Source organism: Terrapene carolina, unplaced genomic scaffold (genome assembly GCF_002925995.2).
Source record: "Terrapene carolina triunguis isolate 2854851 unplaced genomic scaffold, T_m_triunguis-2.0 Scaffold35098, whole genome shotgun sequence".
In the NCBI taxonomy this organism is placed as follows: domain Eukaryota; kingdom Metazoa; phylum Chordata; order Testudines; family Emydidae; genus Terrapene; species Terrapene triunguis.
In genome coordinates this window covers 2,834,837-2,845,585 of record NW_020699449.1, presented here as the reverse complement: position 1 = coordinate 2,845,585, position 10,749 = coordinate 2,834,837, and positions in this window count along the sequence as shown.

The window sequence follows — 10,749 nt, the reverse complement described above, 5'->3', positions numbered from 1 at the left end:
TTAATTAATAAGTAAAAAGTGATTTTATTAAATACAAAAAGTAGGATTTAAGTGGTTCCAAGTAATAACAGACAGAACAAAGTGAATTACCAAGCAAAATAAAATAAAACACGCCAGTCTAAGCCTAATACAGTAAGAAAGTGATTACAGATGAAATCTCACCCTCGGAGATGTTCCAGTAAGCTTCTTTTACAGACTAGCCTCCTTCTAGTCTGGGTCCAGCAATCACTCACACCCCTGTGGTTACTGCCCTTTGTTCCAGTTTTTTTCAGGTATCCTTTGGGGGTGGAGAGGCTAACTCTTGAGCCAGCTGAAGACAAAATGGAGGAGTCTCTCAGGGCTTTATATAGTTTCTCTCTTGTGGGTGGAAACCCCTCCCTCCCCCTGTGTAGAATCCCCTCTACAAGATGGAGTTTTGGAGTCACCTGGGCAAGTCACATGTCCATGCATGACTTAGTTCTCTACAGGAACGTTCCCAGGAAAGCTCAGATGTGGATTGGCATCTATCGAAGTTTATTTTCAGTTTAAGTGTTTCTTGACTGGGCACTTACTGAGAATAGTCTTTTCTCAAGAAGCTGATCAAATGCTTCACTGAGGCTACTTAAAATCAAACAAGTACACAGCCAATATTCATAACTTCAAATAAAAAAATGATACATGCATACAAATAGGATGAATATATTCAGTAGATCATAACCTTTGCAGAGATATGTTACATGGCATATGTAGCATAAAACATATTCCAGTTAGGTCATATTTATATTCATAAGCATATTTCTATAAAGCATTATGGGGTGCAATGTCAAACAATCTTTGTTTTAAAAATAGCCTGTAATGGACAATCCATCACAATGGTAAATTGTTTCAATTGTTAATTACCCTCATTGTAAAAAAAAAAGAGCCTGTTTCCAGTTTGAATTTGTCTAGCTTCAGCTTAGAGCCCTTGAATTTTGTTATACTTTTGTCTATTAGACAGAAGAGCCCTGAAATTTCTGTTCCCCATGTGGGTACTTATAGATTATAATTAAATTATAATCTATAAGTACCCACATGGGGAACAGAAGGCTATGTTTTAGTCGCTGGTATTTTTAGTAAAAGTCATGGACAGGTCACGGTCAATGAACAAAAATTCAGGACCTGTGACCTGTCCATGACTTTTACTATATACCGCTAACTAAAACTTCAGCGGGGGGCAGCACATGCTCTGGGAGGTGCCACAGGTGCTGGGGGATGTGGCCCGGGACCCCTGCTGGTGCTGGGGTGAGAGAGTTGGCGGGGCTGGCAGGGGCTCCCTACCTGGCTCCGCATGTTCCTGCAGCTCCTAGGCAGCGGAGAGGCCAGGGGGCTCCGCGCACTGCTTCCGCCACAAGCGCCAGCTATGCAGCTCCCATTGGCCGGGAACTGCAGCCAATGGGAGCTGTGGGGGAGGGACCTGTGGGCGCAGGCAGCACGCAGAGCCCCCTGGCCCCTCCACCTAGGAGGAGCTGCAGGGCCATGCCAGTGGGAGCCAGGGAGCTCCCCACCCGGAAGTAAGAACTCCCTATGCCCCCCCTAACCCCCAGCCCTGAGCCCCCTCCCACACACCCAAACTGCTGCTGCTGGCCGGGCAGCCCCTGAGCCAGCACCAGCTACTGCAGAAGTGACTGAGGGCACAGACAGTCACAGAATCTGTGACTTCCGTGACTTTCATGACAAACTCGCAGCCTTAATTATAATAAAGTCACTCCTTCATCTTCTCTTTGTTAAATTCAATAGATAGACTCCAGGAACTCAATCACTATAAACCATGTTTTCTAATCCTTTAATCATTCTCATGGCTTTTCTCTGAACCCTCTCCAATTTTTTAACATCTTTCTTGAAGTGTGGACAGAATATCACGTTTGTCTGACAGGATCTATTTTCCATAAACCCATGTTGGTTGGTATTACATTTCCTCCTGTAATTCCTTATTAATCGAGTCCCATATCAGCCATTCTCTTGTTTTGCCCAGGGTTAGGGTTAGGACGTTTTGGCCAGGATCGATGTCAGGCTGACATGCTTATAATTACCCAGGTCATCCCTTTTATCCTTTTTAAATATTGGCACAACATGAGCTTTCCTCCAATCTTCTAGAACTTCCTCAGTGTTCCAAGAGTCATTGAAAATCAACTTTAACCATCCAGCAAGTTACTCAGCCAGGGTCTGTACATCTCCACAAGCTCTCCCATGAGATTTACAGAACCTCTGCTCCTGATCAGAGCTAGAAATGCCACAAAAGTGTTCTTTCTAGTGGTATTTCAGCAGGTGTGGTCCTGTCTCGAACCTGCAAGTACAAACCACAAGAGACTTTTCAATGTTGAAACATTTAAGACCTCCAAAAAGATTCTGTTCTGAAAATGGGGCATAGATTCTCAGAATGTGGAAGAAGTGTGGAACTGATGTTCATATTACTCACCAAACACACACAAGCATAGACTGCAATCCTTCATATAGGTGTGCTCATAAAGATTTTAAGTCTGTGTGGAGCCACTTTGACTTCAAAAGGAACAAACTCTGCATGGGATACGGGTCTGTACTGGTGCATCTATTTACAGAAATAGGGCCTTTTTTGTACATCTGGCAGCTGCCTGTCTTTTGTTTTAAATAGCTGGGTTTCCATTTCAGACCAGGTAGTTTTCTTTGCTATGTGTGTTGTTTCTGATTCCTTCACCTAGAGACAGTTTTCTGTTGGGCACAAGTAGGTAATTAATAAATACTTTTTTAAAAGGAAAGAAAAGTTGTAGCTTTGCTGGGAAATCAGTCTGAACAATTCAACAAGACATGCAGGAAACTTATTGAAAGTGACCTCACAGATCAATTCAAGACAGTGTATTGAAATAGAAACTGTTTCTCAGATCTATATCTGCTTATTCATTATCTCACCTAGTGGTTTTTAATAAGAACTCACTCCCAGATGTTAATGGATGATGAAGGTACATTGGTGGAGTAGTATGGTGAACCTTAGCACAGGCAGACGTGGTGTGTGGCAGAAGAATTCATTCCCCAGTGATGTCAATCACGCCCTGTTCACAAAAAACTAACATTCAATAAAGAAAAATAGTTAAACGAAAACCAATTGGAGAGCGAGGTGCCTTCGGCTCACAGCCTGGGCTCATTGCAGAGAAGGATTGCTCTAGTATTCGGGTCTAAGTGGGATCAAATAAAAGGAAGTGAAGAGCACAGCTCCCCCTCCCCTATGCCACCACTGTAAGCTTGGTTCATTGAGCGCAGGAGAGTTCCCCATCCTCTTTGAAACGGGAGGTAGGGAGCTCTCAGTGTACCACCCAAGCTACTTTTAGCAATGGTGCCCCCTGGATCCACATGTGGACCTCCCTTCTCTAACAGAAGGTGGACTCAGCCACCTTCTCAGCACTATTCCACAGCCATCTCCACACAGTCAGCTGAGGCCTCTTCATTCAGCCACCCCAGGCCCTGGGCATGACATGGTGATGAGTATCATCCCTCACCCAGCTCCAAGGACCTAACCCAGAAAAAGTCATCAAGACCCAAGTAATATTTCATTTTCCACATAGACCTCACCCCTCAGCTCCAGGGTCCCTGAGGTGTGCTGTTAGCTTGGAATAAGGTACTCATTTTAAGTAGCAAAGGTGACAGAACTCAGCCTTACAGATTGTTAAGTATCTGAGGCAGCTGCTGGTGGTTACTTCACTGCATATCAGAGCCATTCACTTGAAATACTTTCAGTATCTGAGAAGCGTTGATGGAATTTAGCATGACTGTGTTGGGTTTTTTTTTTTTTTTAAAGTCTACTCTGTTATTTAATTGTAAAAGATTAGGAGAGGAGGTTGAACCTGTTTTTCATTATTCACATTGTACACGTTACATGAAGTTATCCTACACAGTGAAGAGAGAATAAAATATGTTGCACAACAGTAATGACAATGAGATGTTTTCCACCCATTAACATTCACATGTCCCTTGGAAATTGAACTCTTAATACTATTAACACTTTCATGAAATACGTATCCGCTCTTCTTTCACCACAGTTTATAACCATTGTCATCCCACAATGAAATCTCCTGGATATTCTCAGGGAAGGCAAAATGCACATCCCTGACATAAGGGCAAACTCCCAGCCAAATTTCAAGCCCTTGCTTCAAATCACGGAGGCCCTAGAGCTTCTCAAATAAATGATTCTAAGAACTCTTTTTAACATGGGCAAAAAAAACCCACCTTATTTTTCCCTACTCTTGTTTTCTGAAAAGACAGAACTATTTTAGTTGAAACTTCCCCCAAAAAGTTAACCCTTAGGTACGTCTATACTACCCACCGGATCGGCGGGTAGTGTTCGATGTATCGGGGATCAATTTATCGCGTCTCGTCTAGACACGATAAATCGATCCCTGAATCGACGCCTGTACTCCACCTCAGCAGGAGGAGTAAGTGGAGTTGACAGGTGAGCTGCGGCGGTCGACTCGCCGCCGTGAGGATGGCCAGGTAAGTCGAACTAAGATACTTCGACTTCAGCTACGTGAATAGCGTAGCTGAAGTTGCATATCTTAGTTCGAACCCCCCCGCTAGTGTAGCCCAGGCCTTAGACAAACACTTGGCTTGGAAAATTCAGCCCAAGTAGTTAAAATTTGGCAGTTATAAGCAATTGAAAACAAGGTCTTATAATAGGAAATGTCAGAAAATATTAACCATAGTCAGTACTACCAGCTCTATATCATCTCTGGCAATAGATTAGATGATGTTGTTGAAATTTGGTTAAAGATGAAGAGTTGCTGTACATCACTTTCTCTTCTGGCTACAGATGCCCTGCTTAGCCCATTGAATGTGGCCGACGCTAGACATCTTGGAATTGTTCTGCATTAACATAGTGTTGGATATCTGACCAACTGGGTCAATTTTATCATTCTTATTCATTCAACAGGTTCCTGTGGGAGAAATAGATCTGTCTTGTGAAGTCATTTTTGAAAGGCTTTGGAAAGGTCTCTTATTTAGTCTAGAAATGATAACGATCTTTGCTTATTGTATTTATCTGATGATAGGATGCTCTAAAATACAAGACAGGACATCAATTGAAAATGTTAGGCAACAGCCTATGACTTGGCACATGTTCTATTAAATATATGATGAAAACCAAAATATTCCCAGGAGTACAAGTGCATATATACCTTTAATAGTAGGATAGATCAGTAAAACCAGCACACACATCACCCCAAAACAATCAGCTGTGCTTTAAACCACCTACAAGTTGTCTGGAAGTTAGCATCGTTGAAAATTCCTGTGGTTTTCTTATTTCTTTTGTGTCATCTCACTTAGAAATTTTAGATGCTTTATTTTCTTTTTTGGAATACAATGTTCTTTATACATGATCGATGGTTTGCTGTTCCAATCAACAGAACAGGAAACAAAAGGTTGGTGGGGTGGGTTTTGTTCGGTGGCTGTGTTTTTTGGGGGCGGAGGGATTAGAATGCCTTATAACATTCGTAGAATTTTTTTCCTGGTAACCACAATGTTTTACTTGGCAATACTGAAGTATGAAAAGGATGCTTAGGACGTGACTATTTATCAGTCGGGAAGTTAATGAATCTGATTAAAGATATTTAGAAGACGACTTAGATTTTAAATGCAAGTGACTCCCATTAAAACGATTTCCAAGAGGTTCATAAGGTGAGCAAAACTGATTAAGTACTACTATGAATATAGTGCAAAGTTTTAATTAACCGACACTAGCTTAATTTTGGTTGTTCACTTGTAACAAAATCTATTCTAGAATTATTCATATCTACATCTTTATTTGGAAAGAAGTTGTCTTTTATAATAAAAACTTTTCTGAGATGTGGCTATCCAGCAGAGTTCTCTCTGTCTATGTAGGTACTGCTGCAGCCCCTATCACTTTAGCATCAGAGTGCCTCACAAACATCATTAATGTATCTTTTTAACACCCTTTTAAGATGGAGGTAATAACACTTCCCTATTTTATAGATGGGGAAACTGAGGAACAAGAAGATTAAGTGACTTGTCCAAGGTTACAAAGGAAGTGTGTTGCAGAGCCAAGAACTTGAACCAGATCACCTATACTCCAGTCCAGAGCTTCCATCACAAGATAATCATTTCTTTCCGATACAAGTTGGAAAGAAAAACCACTCCAGAAAGCAAGTGGACTTTTTAAATAAATTGTATATTGCGTGCCTATTCATGTACCTGGTCTTTTAAGTCCATTGGTAGGTGGGCAAGCCTGTACGTTTATAAACTCTTTTCATACTTCTCAGAGGCATTAGGACATGGTGGACAGAACTCAGACCTGGTAGCTAAGAAGTCCTTAGTTCTAATTCACCTCTGTCACTGACTCACTGCATAGCCTTGGACAAGTCACTAAAAGTGCAGTTATAGTTAGAAAAGTAGCTGTGCAAAAATGGTACCTTTTTACACAAATGATCACAGGGTCTGATCCAAAACCAACTGAAGTAACTTTCCATTGACTTCAATGTGCTTTGGAACATGCCCTTATGCCCCAGTCCTACACACATTTATTCATGTGCTTAACTTTATTCACAGTGGGCCTGATCCTGTTTCCATTGACATTAATGACAAAACTTTCATTGACTTCAGTGGGGTAAAATCAGACTCTTAGTAGTCCCATAAAATTCATGGTGCGTAGTTAAGCACACAAATAAGTCTTTGCAGGATTGGAGGATTAGTGCATACTCAGAGTTATATCACATTACTTCAGTAACATATATAATCTTTATTCTGCAGAGTAAAGTCAGCTAAAAGAGAGAGCTGGATTTCATTCCTCCTTGTGCATCAGTTGCTTACTAAGTTCCAATCAGTTACACCTGTGCTAACCCAGTGACTACTGCAGGCACAAACACTACAGAGCATGTCATTTGTAGATAATCAGGCTACAAAGCTGTGAGGACAGAATTTGGCTTGTAGTACATTTATGACAGATAAAGATACACAAGGAAGAAAAAAATCCAGCTTTCAGATTCCTCAGCAGGGTTTGCAGGGCTGGCAGTTAGAGAAAAAAAAATGTCTTGTAAACTGAGCCCATTTGATAAGGAAACGATTCAAACAATAAATATAGGGCCCCATCTAAAACGTCAGAATAATAAATGGTAATTTCACCTTTCAGTAAAATTGTGATGATAATGTGTTCTTACCTGCCTCACAGGGACATTGTGAGAATTAACTGATGTCTGTACAGCACTTTGAAAATGTTAAGTGCTAAGTATTATTGGTATTTCTTTCAGCGTCTACTCATATTTTCAGAGTGAGACTCATGGCGGTGATTTTTCCATCTTAATAATGAAAAAGGAGACACACAACTAAAGCTATGCCAAACTTCAGGAAACCTGAGACTTAACCTAGGTCACTTCTGGTTTTGCAAAACTTGATGATTTCATCTTCAAACCAGGCACAACTGAACAATTTCAACCAAGTTTCATTCTAAGTTTTTTTGGCTTTGAACAAACCAAAACTCATGCATATAAAACAAAAATCAGAAAACGCCTACAAACTGAAACTACGAAGTTCAGCACAGTTCTACCGACAGCCATAAACAAACCTGTGAACATGCTACTTCATTTTATGCTTTTATTTCCTTTGGAAAATGAAAAATATTGCTATCCTAAATCCTGATTTGATTCTACAATAGTCTGATAAAATGGTACAGTCCAAATGTCCATGCTAACTTAGTACCTGTCCAAACTTTTATTTGCAAGATTGGATTCACTGTTATTGCAGGAAAATTGATTTGCAGTTTAACCTGAAAACTGCACAAGTTGTTGGTTATCTGAGACAGGAAATAAAAAAATTAAAAAAAAAGAGGAAATTTATGTACAGTATTTACCATTGCCAAAGTTGATAAACTTATGAGATAGTTCTGCAGTTTTCAGCTCAGTGACCATGTTTATTACTTTACTAGGTCCTCATGAAAACTCTAGTCTGAACTGCATGAGGAATGATTGACAATACACCAGAACCGTGCTAATTCACATTAACTAATCTGCACACCTAATTCATAGCCACAAAAAAAAAAGGAAAAAAAAAAAGTTGTCTCTTCACAGAAGTTTTACTAGCAGGAGACCTTGCTACAGCTGATACGTCATTATTTTTAACAGTATACTATAATATTTACTAGAACATTATGAACATTATCAGAAATCATTTAATTGATTGCTTAAGAGTAATTCCTTTTTATAACGTAATAACATATTGTACAATAGTTAAACTCCAAGACTAAAAGCCAATTAATTTTAATCCCAGGTACAGTTATTACAGTTTAAAAAGAGAACTATAGTTCAATGGGTATTTGTCTTTATTGCTATAGTCAGACTATTATAAATTCCTCTGCTCTGAGTAGCTAATATCCTCAGAACTTCCATTCATACGTCCACCATAAACATGACCAGTTCAGTTTCCGATCCTCTCTGCACACTGTCACCCCACTTAATTCTAGTCTTTCCAATAGCAACCTCACAAATTTTTGTTCCCTTGGAGGAAGGTTATTCTCCTCTGCCCCTCCTATTAAGAGAGATTTTTTTATTTATTTCAGCTGTATTTGATATCAGGAATTAGGTGGAGTGACAGGGTGGGAAGCTGATCAGAAATTGAGGTGACTATTTCTTGCAAGCATATTGTCTTCTAGATGCAGTAGTCAGAGAGCAAGGTCTGAATAATCAACATGCAGTTATTGAGACAAACCAAACAGTGATTATGCAACTCCCTGTATTCTGATTGTCTAGTGACCCTGAGCCAGTCAGAGTACAGATACAGTTTATTAAGAATTATCTGCAGTCCTGTAAATCCCCTCAGTCAGAGTTTAGGGAAGTGCATTAACTGAGAAACAAATGCACAGCTATCGATTAGCAATTGTACAGTATCCTCGCGCTTCTAGTGGCCGCGACAATTCACCACCAATGAAATTAAAATTAAGATGCAATTGCCAAAATAAGGCTAGATCATGACATTATGATCTAGCCCCAGGCAAGGGGCAGCGAAGCAGCCTGCCAACGATATTGTGACTCACTCCTCCAGTATCCAATACTCCAATATCCAATGCTCAGGTACTGAGGTCACACTCCTCCTCCCCTGGCTGCAGTGTGTGTACGCGGAAACGGGTCCTGCAACCTGCCGCAGCCCATGCGCCCTAGTATGCTGTCATGGCGGCACTGCCAGGCACTTTGCCATGGCTCTGCCCCCTCCTGCCTACTGGTGCATGGGATGGGTGTAGTGGCTCTGTGGAGCCTGCTACCCTCTCTGGAAGCAGTGGTACACAAAGAGAAGAGAGCGGGCAGGGCCGAGCTGATGCTATAGTTTGTACCAGTGTCTGCCCTGCTCCAGCAGTCTGAAAGCTAAACGCTGCTAGACATCTGCACAGGGCTGAATTTCCTCCTCAGTGACAGTACTCCGAAAAGTACTGGATTGTGGATTCTGAGGGTTTCATATTTATTGTGGCTCACTGATTCCACATAGTGCACATCGTTTACAAGTAAAAAGGCACTGTTTCTCTGCCAACCCTACAATCTCAGCCCAGGATCTGAAAATCAAAGCGTGTTCTTTCCAGCTTGTACATCCACACCAGTAAATGAAGACTCTGCAAACCAAATGCAGCCTCTAGTTACACACTGTCCAGCCACGTTGTCCTTAGATTGTGCCCTCAGTTACAACTATGCAACTCTGTTCACTTCAGTGGGAGAGGAAGAGGCATGAGCAGAACCGAGGACATCATTTGAAGACAATAGGGTTGTACAAACATGGAAGGGAGAGGAACACAAAGAGTAAAACAGGGAGGGGGTGTCAGTGGCCATTTTGGCATTTACAGTCTTAATAACATCCCTTTAAAAGAATCCATACAGGTTTTTTTGCTAACAGTTTTGTTATAATTAAGTATTTCTATGGTAGTGGATATGTAGCACTTTACAGGACATTCTAGAATGTTTCACCAAACAGGTCCATGTCACTCATTTCCCTAATCTTCTCAGATCTTATAGCAATGACCTGGACATTGCCTTGCCCCCAAGATTAAGCAATTTACAATTGTATCACAGAGCTGTCTGAAGGATAAAACAACTAACAGTCCTGCATTCTGAGTGCAGCATAAGGGGCCAAGAGGTGAGGGGGCCACCGACCATGGAAGGCCTATTTCAGGCCAAAGAGTGAATAGCTTGCCAACTAAAGCTCACAATCTCTGCAGTTTTTTAGACCATCTTCCCACATACTGCCTCATGCACAGCTCAGCCCTGGACTGAGAAGGCCAAATTTACAGAAATAGAAACTCAAGGTCCACACACAGAAATTCACATGTGATTTTCCACCTTTTTTTGTATATGCAGTTACCACCACTGAACACATATGTACCCAATTTGTGCACAGAAGTGTAAGCCTGTAATTGGGCAGGAATTTTTGCATGTAGCCCTCAGGCCACTTTCTTGGAAAGTTTGGCCCAGAGTGCTCTAGGAAATGGGTCTGGTTATTCCCAGGAAGACAAGTTAGCAGTAATACCTATGCTACTACAGACTTGGAACTTTAAACATAGGTAGAATTTTAAAACAACTGGTCCCACACTGGTGTCAACTGTGACATTCATGGAACTCTGTACTGGAGTAAGACAAGAAAAAAATGGCTCAGAAATTTTAGCTGTGTTAACTGAGGGTGGGATTTTGAAATTCATGCAGCACCTGGTCTAACTTTTCTCCTATTGAAGTCAATAGGAATTTTTTCCATTGACTTCAATGGGAGCAGAATTAGGCCATTGCA